Below are 18103 nucleotides of genomic sequence, written 5' to 3'. Positions count from 1 at the left end.
CAGACAAGTGATCCCGAGGCTTAATGAGTTTAAGGTAATGTTCGATGCTTTGGCGAATGGATTTGAAGGCAAGCGGGAACCCAGGTTAGCCCGCAAGCAGCCAGAAGTTGTCTTTCTAAACAGGAAGGAGGGCTCCACAAAAATAATTGAAATTAAGAGAGGAATTTCTGACTCCCCTTAAGGGGAAATTTGAAAATTAGGAATATAAAGGATACTAGGTTGTCGTAGCGGATGGCAAAGAAACAGGGTTATTTCAGAATCTGTTGTAAGTAAAAGGTTGGTGTTCAAGGTGAACCAGAAACATGTAAAAGGAGGCCTTGAGTCATTGTCTATGATATAGATCGTCGGCTGTCCGAGAAGGAGGTTGTGTCTCTCATTCGGAAGCAAAACACCAACTTTGTTGAGGCAACACTGAAGTTACCGTAGGTTTTTGTTCAAAACTGGTAGAAATGATGCCGAAAGGTATTACAGTATATTCGAAGTTTGGCCTACTCTGTTTAACAAGTTTGTTGCTGAGGGCAGGTTGTTTGTGAATTTATTGTAGAGTCAAGCAGCACATTGATGTTCAGAGATGTTTTAAGTATTGTAGATTCATCATAGAGCTAAATTATGTCAATATGCTTCACTCTGTGCACATAGTGGTGACAAGGGTCATAAGCGTAAACAGTGTCTTTTATAGTCTGTGGCTTATACTTTGTAAATTGCCGAAGGTTGTGCAAGCACTTGGTAGATAGTAAGGACTGTGGTTGTTATTTGAGAACTGTTGAGAAGTATTATTCTAATTCATTGCACGGTTAAGTTTGGACAGATAAATTCTTAAGGTGCTTACATTGCTCAGAATGAGATAGGTGAAATTGTTAAAAGGAGATCCCTCGATATAATTCTTCTATCAAGGGAATTCTAGCGATCTGTCAGGTTTTATTGGTTGACAAACATTTTATACTGGAAGCAACACTGGACCTCCCCGCAGACGCACAGCGCTTCAGCTGCCAGGCAGAACCGAAACAAATATTGGTTTAAATTTACATGGTTGAAGAGCATTTGGGCTCCCGTTGCCCTTAAAAACGAAGGAGAGGCATACCATCCCCCCAGATCTTGTATAAATCTGTACAAGGACCTTCCCTTAGTCGTGGCGTACCATTCTTGCTGCCATGCTTCCATCGCGAGGCTGTAAAGCCTCCTCCGCAAGCGAGAGATGGGCAACTGTTCGAAATTCGAAATTTAGAACCGGTACACTGAGATTACCGTTCGGCTCCGGTACAGGCCCGGCTCGAAACCGCATCCTAAATACCTCGGCCTTCTGCCTCTTCGCAACTTCCACATGGCTGCCCGAACTTTCACCGCTAAGTCGATTGGGAGAGCCTCGCTGTTAGGATGAGGATGGTTGTGTGGAGAACTCTGTGATGGAGCTGCAGTATGGGAAGGTGTAGGAATTGACCTCGCTCCCGAAAGCGGACCAGAACAAAAAGAGATGGGTATGTTTTCATTAGAGGCTTATTAAATTTATGAATTTGTTGCTTGATTTTTAAATAAATTAAGAGATGAGTAAATTGATTGGTAGAACAAAATTGTCGTTGTTGCGTTCAACACTTATTTTATTGGTATGAGGAAAATATTTTTGGTGTTTAAAAACTAAATCAAGTAATGATTTGAGTCCATAGTCTAATTGAACTTAGATATAGGAAGAGCTTTTGTGTGAAATCTTCGGTGTTAGAGGAAGGGACGGGGATCGCGCTTCCGCGAATCGGTTAAGTTGAGAGTTGTAAGTTACGGTAGGTGGTCGTGGTTGGAAGAGATCACACAAAGGCGATAGAAGGTTGTACAAATATACTGCTGGAAATGTCTGCCGAGGCATTTGTATCGGTGACATCCTGACAGAGACCAAACAGGTAACTGTAGTGTTATCAAGTTTAGAGGGTTTAAAAGACGTCTTCCGATAAAGCCCATCAGGGCTAGGGACGGAGGAGGTTGTGTGGCTCGTCACAAGGCGGGTGTCTGCCCTTAGGTGGGTCAGGATGTGTTTTATAAATAATACGTAGAAGATTGATAATTCTAATTTTATACGATTTTTTTTTAATACAAATTAACACCGCAGTCAGCCCACCAAGTGTATTATTAAAGTTTAGTAGAATAATCTAAATTTACAAAAATGTTTTTTCGGTACGTTTGCACGAAAGTTTATAAAACAAGAATAAAATATTTTTATATTTTTATATTAATAAAATTTAAAAACGTAAACAATATTATTGACTGATACTTATTTAATTCAATAAATGGTTCAAAAACAAAACGTAAAAAGAAAATAAGAGACAAAAATATATTACAGAAGTTTTCGTTCAAGGTCAAATTAAAAAAAATTGTAAACAAAGAAACTGGACAGTAATGTATTACAGTGAGTCTCGTTTCGTCTCATTTCAATTTTATTCTTTATTTGTTGTTGGTAGCCACGGCCAAAGACAAACCAATAAAATATTTATGTAAATGAATGCTCATGAATGACTGACTACTACCCATCAGATTTTTATTTTCCTTTGTGGTAGACAGATCATGCAATGAATATTTTAAAACCGCTACTTTAAATGGTCACTTAGTTTAGAAGCATATACCTTTATCACACAAAAGAAAAATGAAGTACGGAGTGCAGCAAAAATATAAGAAAAATTTCATGTTTTGTATATATGTGTGTTTGTGAATAATTGTAAGATATCCTTGAGATAACAGGTAGGGGAGTAAGAATATAAAAAAAGAACACAGAAGGGAAGAAAAAATACTTTTCTTTTACTCGAATGTATGTGTAATTTAAAGAAATAGGTTTCTTACACGCATGACTGAGATCTACATAAAAAGGGATGTTACAAATATTCCTTGAGGCAGTATTTCCTACAGCTGGTAAAAAAAAATCAGAGCCTTTTTAAAATTGGCATGGTATAATTGAATTTTTTTGCAACAGTTTAAACAAGAAGTTTTTTCAACAATTAATGTTATGAAAATAAAATTTATTGCAACTAGTATTGTATGCTAGTTTAAATTAGTAACTACTTATTTTTATGTACACATGTATCTATCTAATAAGGTTGGTTACTCGTACAATTTTTGATAGTTTATTTTAATTAATTACTTTTAGATAACTCAGTTTTTCAGGGCTAGGTTTTATCATTTTTCCTTTGTCAGTTAGTTAATATTTTTAAATAAATTGAAGAAAAAATTCTCAATATAAAAAAAATATTTTTAACGTTTTCCATAAAAATAATCGGAAATCTATCGAGTCAGTATTTTAAAATTAAATATATGTATGTATACTAGCGGTCGGGGAAACGAAGCGAGCCCTGACCTTCTAGCCAGGGGGCTCTGTCCCCTGAACCTCCGACGTGTTCGTTAATCTCACGGTTATGAAAATATTAAATATTTTACAGGTTCCATTAAAGAAACAAGTTACTTTACATTATATTTATGTTGCCATGGTGACAGAAATATAATAATGAAGTAAAAGGATTAATTTTTGTTTCTTTAATCGATATCTTTAATATTTTAACCCCCAAAGAGGCTACGACCTTGGTCAGTGGCTTAAAATCTTCCCTAGGAAACACAAATACCCGTATATCCTAAAAAATTTGTAAGCAATCTGTCTGTTGGTTCTCGCTGTTGCAAACAAACTTTCGCATTTATAAATAAGACATATATTAAAAAAAAAAATTAAATTAACTTTTAAAATAATTTCCAATCTAATATAAAACTTGTTACATGTTGTAGGATCTTAGGATACGAGATATTTTTTACGTAAATTTGTTTATTATCATGATACGTTTTAATTAGTTAAATGAAGACGTATATGTAGAATTTTAAATTACTTCCATGCAAACGATATTTCGTGTTGTTGATTTCGTTTGTCATTAGTAAAGCGTCTGTAACTCACGGGTTGGTCTAGTGGTGAACGCGTCTTCCCAAATCAGCTGACTTGGAAGTCGAGAGTTCCAGCGTTCAAGTCCTAGTAAAGGCAATTACTTTTATAAGGATTTGAGTACTAGATCGTGGAAACCGGTGTTTTTTGGTTGGGTTTCAATTAACCACACATTTCAGGAATGGTCGACCTGAGACTGTACATGGGTCTACCCTTCATTTACATTCATACATATCATCCTCATTCATCCTCTGAAATAATACCTGTACGGCATTTCCCAGAGGCTAAACAGGAAAAAGAAAAGAGTAAAGCGCGTCTTAAGGCTACATTTATTAAACAAGAAAACAATTGTACGATTCAGTTGCCTACATAAAAAAAAAATCGAAAGTTGTTATTTTAAAGATATACAGCACTTTAGTATTAACCGTACAACTGACATCGCTCGGGTTCCGGAGGGAATTTTTTAATTTTTTCTGATATAAAAGTTAACCGAATAAAAACAATAATATCCAAGAATCAAAACTTTTGAAACTCATCAAGTGGATTAGCCAAAAAATTACAGTATTTGAAAAGAAATCTTAAAAATATAGAAATTAATTTATTCACCAAAACGTTCTTTAAAAAAATATGATGACACGACATGACTTCCTTGTACATATTTTTTTTAAATGAAAAGTACGTAAAATTTTATTTCGGTAATAACCTCTAATATTTTTTCATATTTTATTTTATTTTTATTGTTATTATTGAATTATTATTTATCGTAAAAACCTTTTTTTACAATCAAAGGTTAATAATTATTAATAAATCAATATATTTAAAGTAGAAAAGTTAAAAAAAAGAAGATGAAGCCGGATTCAAACCGATGTATTTTCACCTTGTAAGATCCAAATATTTCATTAATTAAACTTTTATTTTTGCGATAATTCTGGAACCCATGAAAATAAATACCACTTGTGATATATTGTTGAAAACCTCTCAATGAGGGCTCTTTACTGAAGTTAAGAAAAAGTCGAAAATCCAAAAATTTGGATTTTCGACTTTTTTGGTCCAGTCGATTGCAATAAAAAGGGGAGGTGCCCAACTACGAGATGTTCCAACAATCCTAAATCCAAAATTTCAACATCACACGGCTAATAGTTTTTTATTTATGCGAGATACATACGTAAGTACAGACATGTCACACCGAAACTAGTCAAAATGGATTCAGGGATGGTCAAAATAGATATTTCCGTTGAAATATGAAAACCGAGATTTTTCGCGATCGCAGTACTTCCTTTACTTCGTACAAGGGTAAAAAAATTATCATTGGTACTGAAAACGGGAAAAAACACGTTGTTAGGAAGAATAAACATTGAAAACAATTTTAGAAATACTTTTTAATATTTATTATTAATATATATATGGTGTTAACAATGTATGCCACAGTTAAACACAGAAAATGGAATTTAGCAAATCCTCCCTCCTACCACGAAATAATCTATTTCGAGGTATAAGACTGTCACACCTCAAGCACTCAAAAGAGGTAATTCAACATTTTTAAATGAAAAGGGTAGGGTTGTGAAACATAATTTTAAACTGAACTGAAAAACAAAACTTTTGACTTAAAAATAAATCGAGCTTATCAGAATGACGGCCAATTAATATTTTTCATTGTTAGTTTCAAAACTGGTCAACAATATACCATAAATAGTGAGTGATCTCATGTCGAAAAATAGATCATTTTCAGGTAAAAGCACTAGCTAAATTTCCATTTTCTATGATCAACTGTTGAAATTTTTTAAGAGTTACAAAATGTAGTAATATTATAATTTTGAAATAATTTTGTAATTAATCAAAATAATTATCATTATGGTATAATAAAAGTCAAATAATATGTAAGGATGAAGATAAACAAATATGCGTTCTTTTTAAAATGTCTACTTAGATCACATAATATTTGTTTTAAAAATCTTCTGTTGTGGAAAACGAACTTCCTCTACAGAATAAAATAATAAAAATTAATCTTCAAAATTAGGATGCATTTTATTTTAAAAGGTTTTATTTCAAGGCTTGAATATAAATTAAACAAAAATATACCGGAGAACTGAGAATCTAAGCTTTTTGTGTCTTACAATTGTTGAAAAAAAATTCATTGTTAAAAATAAGTAAGCCGTTCAGAAACAATGCTCGAAAAGACGAAGTCATATTTTTGTACCGTTCTATCGACCACTGAGGCAGAGTGGTAACATTTTTGCCTTCCATTCGGAAGGTTCTGGATTCGAATCCTGATCAGATTTGGTATTTTTCATACACACTAAAAAATTTATTTCTCATCAGATAAAAAAAATGTAGTAACTGTAATTGGGTTTGTAATTTTACTTTACTAATAAATAAAAAAATATAAGAACGTGAACCGTTAAAAAAAAAATGGGAAAAATACACATAAAATTGTCATCTGGAAATTATATTATCTGTATACTGCATAAATAAAATATACAGAATATAATTGCAGAACTAAATATTGCAGAATTAATTTATGTGAATAATTATACAACAAAAGACTTTTAATAAAATTAAATATTTCTCCTGCGGTTCTACAATAACCTAAGAGGAAATAAAATAAGCTGTTCTTCCCGATTTTTTTGTCCGACGATGTAGAAAATTGAGAAAGAATTTTTTTTACATATTTTTGGTTCAGTGTCCTAAAAATTACAAATAAATTCATATCTTACGGTATAAATAATAATGTTTCTAATAATACTTTATTTTTTCATTTGACATGTCAAAAATATTAACAGCATATTAAGTAGTATTTTATAACAATATGGAAAATTTGAATTACTAATTTTTTCTTATGGCTTTCAAAGTGTTTATGGATGGTGATATTCTTAAACATTTGATCACAAAAAGACTTAACGATTCATCAGAATTTCAAAGAAACAACAAAATTATAGTTTTATAAAATTTTACGAAATTTTTTTTATCGAAATGATTTTAAAATTAAAATGAATATTTATGCATTTGTGAAGACATTTTATCTTAAAATAATAATAAAGTTTTACTTTTTAAAAACTAATTTGTTTTGTAATCTTTTTTCTGTTCTGTTGGTAACACTGAATCAAAAACCGTTGTTACCATAATAGTAACCTTGCTCTGTTCTGTTAGAAACTCAATTTTATCTTTTTTTTCTATTACTTTTATAGATCATGAATAATATACGGGTAGCATGAATTATACTGTTGTAATATGCATAGTAGACTGTGTTTATTTTTTTTAAGATCCGACCACAACTTCAACGTAACATACAACCTATCGTGTATCCCCTCTACCCGAAACGCTTGTTTCCTTCATTCCATATGTTTACCACGACTACATTCCACAGCAACGCATCAGGCCTATTGACTGACTGACAAACTTGCTCGACTGCTTGCTTACTCTACTTAATAGCATACTAAATAATTATTATTTGTACAGTTTTAGTCACGTTTAAAAAATTTCACTTATTACTATTGTTATTTACTAATTGTAAACTACTGTCAACACACATAAAAAATATTAATAAACATTTATTTATTTATGAATAATATTATTTGTATAAATACGACTATACATGGATGTATTGTTCATTATGCACATGCGCACATGCATTCACGATCGCTTAATGCTGATATCCAAAAACAACAATTACAGGAAGCAGTGCAGGGGTGAACTAAAACAAAATATATCGGTCTGGAAAAATGAAGTATCTAGAAACGATATTTTTTCACAAATTAAAAATTTCGTTAATTTATATCAAACCCTAATATTTGTGATATCAATAACGCGTTAAAAACTACAATAGAAATTTAAAAATATTTATTTATTCCAACTACGCCAGAAAATTTAATTGTTTGCACGATGTATTCGTTGTGTCCCTGTAATTCCTGAACGACTAGACTGATTTCATAAATAACAAACGATTTATCTCAATCCTTTACGTGATTGAAGCCGAAAATTCAGAATCGTTTTAAAATCATCAAGTCGGGTATGAAAAATATCTTAAAAAGTAATATTACATGTATACATAAGCAGGAGCTGTAAAAATATGCAGTTTCTTATTCACGTTGAACAAGAGGATTGATTACATTAAACAAAAATGTCAAGCGTGTATATCTCGTTCAGAACGCCACATGAAAATCAGATCTTTCTCTAACTTATAATAAATCAGTTTATAAATGATTTTTAAAAATGTTCTAATTAATAAAATTTTTAATAATAGATTTCACAAACAATATTGTCATTAAAACCGACCCAAGGTTAGGTTGTAATCTGCCACCTTCAAATTATTTAATTGTATTTATAAATTATAAATTCCTGCTAGTTTTGAATAAGCTCTTTGTAAGAAACTTACCAAATCGTTTTGGTCATTGTTGACAATTATACCATATTCTGTTGGTAAAAGTTGACAATTCTGTAATGAAATCACTCAAAAGTATGAATTTAAATATGCTCTTCCCAATTTCGGAATTTCAGTGCACTGGGGGTGAAAAATGAAACAGTTTTTTTTCAAAAGATTTAAAAAACTTTATTTTTCTATATAATACTAAGACATTTCAAAAACTTTACAAATCATGGTGTTTTGTAAAAGGAAAGACGAATTTTACGATAAACAGAAAACTGGAAGGCTATATTTAAAAAAAACAGAATTTTTAGTTATATTTTTATAGGTTTTTTATCTTTCCTTAAGTTTTAGAATGGTTTGAACCAACAAAATGACTGTATTTAATGAAAAACGTTCAGTTGGGATTCAAAACTTTTTCCCGTAGCAAAAATTGAAAATAAATTGGGTTAAAAAACAATCCGGGTGTTAGACCCAGACTGTGTATTTAAGAGTTAATTATTAATTAATAATATGTCAATTATTAATTGATATTCTCAAGTTTGAAAATGTTTAATTTTAATGCAATTTTTGAACTGAAATCCCGAAATTGAGAAGAGCATTTTTAAATTCATGTTCTTTCCTATTTAGAAGTAATTTCGTTACAGAATTGTCAACTTTTTCCAAACGAAGACGGGGATAGACGGGGGAAGGTAATGTAATTTTTCGATTGAATAAAATCTTTCACTTTTACGAAAGTAAACTCACAATGAGATTTCCTTACAAAATAAAATAGGTTTCATCGAAATCAGTCCATTTGGTTAGTATGACTTGAACATAAATAAAAAATATACGGGTGAATTGAAAATTTCTTTTATTTTTATTGAAATAGGTTAACAAAATAAAAATAGAAAATAATCAAAATTAAGAATTTGGTGAAAAGTAAGACTTTAGCGTAAATAACCATATAAAAAATAATATCTAAATAAAGGTCTAATACATACCGTACATACAGGTTGAATTGATACTCGTAAACTCAAATAACTATTTTTAACTTTCTTTACTGAAGTTATTCGAGTTTTAAAAAATGTATTATTTATTAGAAACTAGCTGTGTACCTTGCTTTACTTGGGTTGTCTCACTTCTATCCTAAATAATGCTACGAATTCATAAAAAGCTTTTTGTTAAACTGGGCTTTATCATAATACTCGTAAACTCACTCAGATACTCAATATATTAGAATTAAAAATTTAAATCTGTTTTCACGGTCAGAAAATAATAACACCTGGCGTTAATCTCTCTGCCTGTCTAAACTCTCTCTCATTATCTCTCTCTCCCTCACCCTCTCTTTTTCTCTCATAAAATATTTGAGTTTGCCTACTTGAAAATTATGAATTGTCAGTAAACAAATATTATTAAATATTTCGTATCACGATCAAGATAGATTTAACAAGGGTTATATTTTTTGTACGTGATACTGAATCAACTAATCGAATAGTTTTTTGAAATTTTAAGACTTTCTCACTAGTATTATGGTGGAAAGGGTTTAATGGGTTCGAAATATAGCAAAACACAGTTTAACTTAATATGTAAAAACAAAAATAAACCAATCGCTCTGGTAGTTTTCCGATTTTGAATTTCACTTTTTTCTGGGTTCTTGGGCACATCTTCAAAAATTTTTAACGGTTTAAAACCCAAATAGGGTAAAACAGACCCGGTCTATCATGCGAGTTTCATCAATTTTGTTCGGGATTTATAATACAGATAAAAAAATAAAAATGATTTGAAGAATTCGATAATCTTATAAACCAATAATTTGGAAAATTTTACCTCGAATAACATTTGTTTTTATTAAAAATATTAATTTTTCAACAAAAAACGATATCTGTGTCAAAAAGGGCCTTTTACAAGAAATCCAGTATCGAAAAACATGGGGGTCCCTGGATCATAAAACGTCGAGAAATGTAAAAAAAAATCATACCCCACTTCTTGACCTTACCTTACCATGTCCTAGAAGTATGATGCCAGGAAAATAAAAATTAGTTTACTCTGTCGAGCAACGTTATGTCATAATTCAGTAAAATTGTACTGTAATCAGGGGATTTTTTTGTAGTAATGGAATTTTTCCATCGCTTAATTTTAATAATAAATTTAAACAACGTTTAATAAAAAAAAAATTATAAATTTTAGTCCAGTTTACATAACTCATTAGATAAAACTTTTAAAATATGAAATGTGTCAAGTGTCAGATATGCATCAACAATAATAATTATATATATGCAGTATATAAATTTATAAATAAGCTAATGTATTAATATAAATGAATGTTAATGGAAGTGAGTGTTTCTACAGTTCACTCATTACTATGGAATTCTGTACAATTTACAAGTCAAATAACTCATATTATTGGCGGAAGTTTTATTTATTACTGAAACATACTATTAAATTCTTACACGCGTGCGCGTGCGCGTGCTACGTGTACACGTAGTAAACCTTAATAAATTAAGGTTTCGAGAAATTAAAAAAAAAATTTTTATTTATGATAAAAAAAATTAATAATCGGATAAAATTAAATTTATTTTACAATTTTTTAATTGAGTAATTAAAATTTATTTCTAAAAAAAAAAATACGAGTCAAAATTTCAAGGAAAATATCTGATGTGGACACCAAATGACTTCCTTGTACGCCTATTAAATTATATATACAAATTTTTCTTTTTTTAAAGTGAAAAGTACATAAAATTTTATTTCATATATAACTTGTGATTTTTTTTTATTATTTTTATTTATTGTAAAACGTTTTTTTTTTTACAATCAGAGGTTAATAATTATTAATAAATCAATATACATAAAAAAAACTTAAAAAAAAGGAAATGAAGTCGGATTCGAACCGATTTGCTTTCCCCTTGTAAGATCCAAATATTTCATTAATTAAAATTTTATTTGGTTATAACTCTGGAACCAAAGAAAATAAGTACCACTTACTTCGTTGAAAAGCTCTCAATGAGGGCTTATTACGGCAGTTAAGAAAAAGTTCAAAATCAAAATGTTTTGGATTTTGGGCTTTTTTGAACATTTTTGGTCAAGTCGATTACAATCAAATGGGGAGATGCAGAACTAGACGTTACAACAATCCTAAATCCAAAATTTCAACATCCGTTAATCGTTTTTGAGTTATGCGAGACAGATACATACGTACAGACGTCACACCGAAATTAGTCAAACTCGATTAAAGGATGGTCAAAATGGATATTTCCGTTGAAATCTGAAAACCGAAATTTTTAACGACTACATTAAGTACGAAGTAAAAAATAATTTTAAAACATTAGCTTATAAAAATTATTTCTGGGACAACAAACACAAATTTCATATCCTATTATTTTTATTACAGATCTCAACAGATTCTTGTTATCTAATCAGTTAAAAATGAATTCTTATCTTCAATTTTGATAATAAGTAACCTATTTTAGACGTTGGTTTGACCACATTGTTGAAGCCGATTAAATATTCAATTTATTTTTAATTTGTTTGTAATATCTTAAATACAAGGAATGAGATAAAATATTTATGATTATTAAAATAAAATAATAAAAAAGAAAACGCTAAAAAGTGATTACTAAAAACAGAGGGGTGAAACTAAATAGAATAAAATTTGTTTAGTTATCTTCCTAAAAATCACAAAGATTAATAATCTAATCTTACTTGGCCTTGTTTTTTTTTTCTTTATCAGATCGTAAAAATAAAAGTGGAGGCCATAGAAAGTAAAACGTAAAAGCAAACTATATTTACGTCTATGAATTCTCAAGTACTTGCAGGTGTAGAAGCAGAAGTTTTCTATCTCATCAGTCCATCACTGTATGTCTACGGTCTGCCATAATCATCAATCTTTCTCGCAAAGATCTAATCTTTAACTTGGAGGACTTTTGTCCTCCAAGTTTAAATTTTCAAGTCCTCCATGATCATTCATTTTTTCGACTCGGTCGAAAAAATTGTGATTTAATATTGAATGAATAAATGTAAATGAGTAATTATAATTTTACAATCGGTAAACTTCTTCAACAATTCCTCTTCCGTTCCATGTACTCATATTCTTCTGACATTTTCAGTTAATTGTATAGACATCTCCAGTTGTTAATACCTAGGAATTTTTCTATGTTTTCTTATAATCGTTTGGATTTCAGGCTAAGATTGACCCACTAAGTCCTACATTAATAGTATGGTGGGGCTTAGGCCAGATATCCTATTTGTAACTATTGTATCATTAGAGAAAAGAGTATAATAATGAAGTAAATGAGATTTTGAAAAAAAATCCATTTATTTTTTATTTGTTGCGTTACGATCGTATATCTTATTTTATATATTTATACTCGTACATCAATCATCCTGTATTAGGGAGGAGATATCCATGTTACCTTTTTACTCGCCTCTTATGACAAGCAGGAAAAACTGTGGAGATATTCTACGACTCATAGAGCCAACCCATCCACCACAAGGGGAACTAATTAAATGGTATTAAGGGATTTATAGATTGTTACCACATATATGCCTAATTTAATATCGGCGGATGAACACGGTATAGCAATTCAGATGTGAGTTGGCGCACACTATACGGAAGCGCTGATACAAGCATCACTACCGCCGCGAAGTTCTCCCACCATAGTGGCGCTGCGACCCCACCACTCTCAGGCTCCAATAAAAGAGTGTGTACGAGAGTGAATTTGCAATTCATCGTCGACCGCTACCTCGAGAAGACCAAGAAGAAGAAGAAAATGGAAGAAGTTCCCTGGCCGGCTCAACGTGGGACCTCCCGGTGAATGCCTCAGTAGCAGTACCGGCCCAGCGTGGGATCGCTCGGGGAGAACCGCCTCAGCCGCGTCGGTCGAGACGGTTCTCCCCGAGAACGAGCCTACCCGACACGGCGGGGCTCTGAGGGCCACCACTGCCACGCTGTAGTGGGGACCCAACTGCCGCTGAGGGACAGCTCGGTCGGACTTCAATGGACGAGCCGCAACTCCCCGACTTCGCCGGAGACGCCAGCTTCCGGACCCAATAGCTCTTCTCAGAGCTAACGCAAAAACGGCCCTTTTCAGGGCCACCACAACGTTATGAATTACGAACCGTCGAACCCAGTCGACGACAACAGCCCTTTTCAGGGCTACCATAAGGTTAGTAAGTGCCACGTGCCGTCGAAGCCATTCGGCGACAAGATTTAGGTTAATTCTAAATATTTCTGATTCATATGGTCAGTAATTAATTAATTACTAAATACATACAAAATATAACAAAAGTTGTATAAAAATTATTTAGCATCGTACTTTTTACCGAAAACTAGTTTATTAATTGTAAATTCTGCTTCTGGCGTTAAACCAAATTTCGTATCTATCAATTTACAAATCGCCTGTACTCTGAGATGCACCAGTCGTTGCGGAAATCAGATTACAAAGAATTTTTATCTGAAAACCCTTCTGAACAAATAAAGTTGTACCGCATATCTGGGAGATTTCCGAGCATTTGAAATCTGAAAAACCAATCATTGTGGATATTATGTACTACAAAAATTAAAAACTGTTTGAACAACCACCTGATGCAATTTAGAGGAATTTCTTTTTTTAACAGAATAAATGAAAAGTAATATGCCAGTCCCCTAATATTTTTGAATATTTTATTACTGTTCAGATTCATTTGTTTTCTTTGTCCTGATATTTTGAATATTTTATTACTGTTCAGATTCATTTGTTTTCTTTGTCCTGCTGCTTAATGAAAAACATCTCCTGTTATTTTCTTCTTTCTTCTTATTTGTTAATCAACCAACTGATCTTAATTATTGTTAGAATAATTAATGTATGGATTTTTACTTTCTTTTACAATCTGAATCAATTAACATGAAAATGTATATCTGTGCTAGCCAGAACGTGTGTAATTAACCTAAGTGTCATAACTTAATATAATGTTTAACTGATTTAATGTAAAATTAAAAAATAAATAAAGGAAGTGATTATTAACAACTGGTTATCCAGCATTACTTAACGTATACAGTTAATACAACCAACGAATTGCTCCACGACTGAAATTGTTATACAGTTACTCTATTTAAAAGACATTCTCTCGGTTTTATTTTATTTTTTTTTATGCCAATTACGAGTAAAAAACGTCTGACAGCAAAACTGTAATACTTTCCTGGCGTTGGTTATTTATTCTTTAATACTGGAAAAATTATTATACATAAAACAAATTACCTAAGATTTCTTTTTTGGGGTGCAAGTAATTTATGAATAATTTTTATTGTAAAATTACCATTATTTGTTTAAATAAATCAAAAAAAGTTTTTAAATTTCAAAAAACTTTATTTTTTATTTTTTGCTGCTTCCCGACCTCCCAGATCACCTTTCAAGAAACCGTTTTTGATCTTTCTACGTTTACTATATTAAATTTAAAAAACTAAAAAAAATTCTACTAAAAAAGTACATGCACGCATGTACTGAGCTTATATAAATTGGGGTTTACAATTTATATAAGCTCAAACTTTTGAGAAAATTGATCTCCAAAACCCCCTATCCACCGAAAATATTCACCCCAAAATTTTACCGACAAATTATCCCATATACACGAGATTCTGTACAAAATTTCATCAAAGTCAGTTTATCCAGTCAAAAGTTATTAAGCTTCAAAAACGTAGACGAACATTACCCCCACTTTTTTTGTTCTTTGGGGTCCTGAATCATGAAACGTCGAGAAATGTAAAAAAACCATACCCCATTTTTTAACTGATTACATACTTTCCTTCTTGCAGCATAGTTCTATAACTACGATACCAAGAAATTAAAAAAGGATGTTCTCAATTTGACTTTTTTTAAATTTCTTTAAAATTATTTTTTCTTCTATGTACGTTGAAGCCTTATAAGCAAGTGCACTGATTTTGAAGGGGTTTTCTTATTTGCGAGAGGAAGTTCGTATACTTATACCATTGTTTTTTTCCAAATAATTTTATTAGAAGATCTCTAAATGAAACATTACAATGGCTTTACATTACCATTTTAGATTACATTTAATTTTTGTTTCTTTGTTGTTATTATTCAATAGAATTGGATTTTGATAGAATAATAACGTACAAACTGATACCATTTAAGGAATTTTCACTCAAAAATTCAGGAAAATTATTTAGAAAATAGGTGATAAAATAAAACACATTTCCGTATTAGAGAGACCCTTGGCTTATGCTCAGTAGTAGCCTCTTCACACCATATCTCTACATTTTCGTATTTCTCTCAAGACATTGTCTTCTCGCTAAGCGAACGGCTTTTTTTCCATATAAGCATCGTTTTTTGTTTGTTGGCCTAATCATATTTTTAATAAAAATATAATTTTTTTTATTATCCCTTATTCTCCTGGGCCGGACATACAATCAAGTAAAGCTCAGCTCAGGAGAGCGTCCTTCAACTCTAAGAGGCCCTCCCCACCAACCGGCATGACAGTTCAGCCCCCCCCCCCCACGCGGTGGATCTTTTTTATCGCCTGTCTCTAACCTCCGAGAAGATGTGTGCCGGATCCGACTATGTCGTTCCCGGGCCCCTCCTCGGAGACCGGGTCTCGATCTATACTTTTAGCCACTGAGCAGGGAAAACCGAGCTAAATAATAAATATATTTGAAAACTGTAAAATAAAATTTAAAAAATGTTTTGTAAAGTAAGAAATAATTCCTCTTTAAATTTCAAGTTTTTTTTAATCTGGCAGCGACTTTTTAAAAATAATTTTTTAAAAATATTTTTATAAATAATGGAGAAAAAATGATGAAAAATATTTAAAAGAATATTTTTTTAAAAGGTTTTTTTACTTTAAAAGGCTTATTCAATTAGTTTTTCAAAATTAAATTAACTAAAGATGTTTTTTTTTTTTAAGAGGGAAAAACAATATCTCGTTTAATATTAAATATCTCGTTTGTATTAAATTTACATAAGATTAAAATATTTGTATTATTATAATCATTTTAGGAAATTTAGGATTACGATATATTATTTATTATTATAGTAGTATATGCTAGTATATATATTTATATAGATTACACACAATCCAGCAGTCAATAAAACGGCTGGTATTATTTTATTGTATAAAATAAATATTTATTCAATACTATTGTTTTTTTAATTACACATTTTTTCCACGTGGCAGTGATCGTTTTTTTTCTATAATTATCATAATTAAGTATTCTAATTTTTAATTATTGGAACAAAGTAACAAAACATAAAATAATATAGAATAATAATAATAATTTATAGATAGCATCGGAAGAGTTATCAATAACGTCACTAAATTATAAATCTATTTAGTAAATAAAATGATCAATCAAAATAAAATAATTTTAAAAAGAGCGTATATTTATTGAACTTTTACACAGTAAGTAGTAATAGTAGTAAGATAATGTCAGACATACTTCCATGCGGAAGAATCAAATTACTTCTGAATTACGTCATCTAGCCATCAGAACCATAACACAGCCTGTTAGATCTGTCTGTTGTTCACCCTTCCATAAACAAATATCTACTTAACGTCGATTTTATTCTTACTACACGCTACTCTCAGTGACTAAAATAATATTCTATGAACCGACCAACCTTATTAGTCACACTTTCTTAAAAAAGAAAAATCATTAACGTTTCGTAAAATTTACCAAATAAGTGTTGATAAAGTAATGCAAAAATATTTCTTTGAATTAATATTATATAACGATTTTTTACTTTAAGCAAATGATTCATTTTTATAAATAATAGTTATTTATTTTTTTACTTTCTAGTAAGTAAACTATTAATAACGAAATCTTCGTCATTCCATTACATAAGTGTTATCAATTTATTGAATTATCCGCATAACTTCTACCTCTAAAAATGTATATATATATATAATTTATTTATATCATATAATTACCTTACGTGATGTACTGAATTAAATTTGAGATTTATGATTTATAAAAGTGTACACCGACAAGTGAATTGTTTATTTCTATGCGGTAGTTAATCAAAAAGTATTTACTTATAGTATGTAAAAATAGTCGGTAAAAAAAAATCTTTTTTTTGCACCGACTTCAAAAAAGGAGGAATATTAAGTCGAACCAAAGAAATTTTTTGTTGGTTTTTAAAAGTATTTTTTCAAACATTAATCTTCAATGAACTGATTTCGATAAATTTTTACTTTGTTTTATCGAAAACTTTCCTCAAGTGGCACAGTTTTAAGTTTTTAACAGATAAATTAATACGAGTAGATTTAGATATTAAATGTAAAATTACATTGAGTACATAACACATTTTTAAACTGCACATATTGAGTTTTCATTTATTCCGAAAATTCCGACCCTGACACAACATCTGCATACTGTTCATCTTTATACAATCGGAAAAAAAAACATTTTTACAACAAAATTATAGGCTATGATAAAATTCAACCGACCAATAGAATTGTAAGAAATTATCTTTCATGAATATGACCGTATTATAAGATGACGCGAATTAGGTAACCGGTAAGCCCGCCGGGCTGGTCTAGCGGTTAACTCGTCTTCGCTAATCAGCTGATTTCAAAGTCAAGAGTTCTCGAATCCTAGAGAAGTCCAAATCCTAGAAAAGGCAGTTAATTTTATACGATTTGAATGCTAGATCGTGGATACCGGTGTTATTTGTGGTTAGGTTTCAATTAACCACACATCCCAGGAATGGTCGAGTTTTTTTTCTTTACCTGTTTAGCCTCCGGGAGTTACCGTCAGGTATTACTTCAGAGGATGATATATACGATTGTAAGTGAAGAGTAGTCTACAGTCTCAGGTCGACCATTTCTGAGATGTATGGTTAATTGAAACCCAATCACCAAAGAACACCGGTACC

The sequence above is a fragment of the Lycorma delicatula genome, chromosome 8 (assembly GCF_047948215.1).
Source record: "Lycorma delicatula isolate Av1 chromosome 8, ASM4794821v1, whole genome shotgun sequence".
NCBI classification, from domain to species: Eukaryota; Metazoa; Arthropoda; class Insecta; order Hemiptera; family Fulgoridae; genus Lycorma; species Lycorma delicatula.
This window is presented reverse-complemented; position numbering follows the sequence as displayed.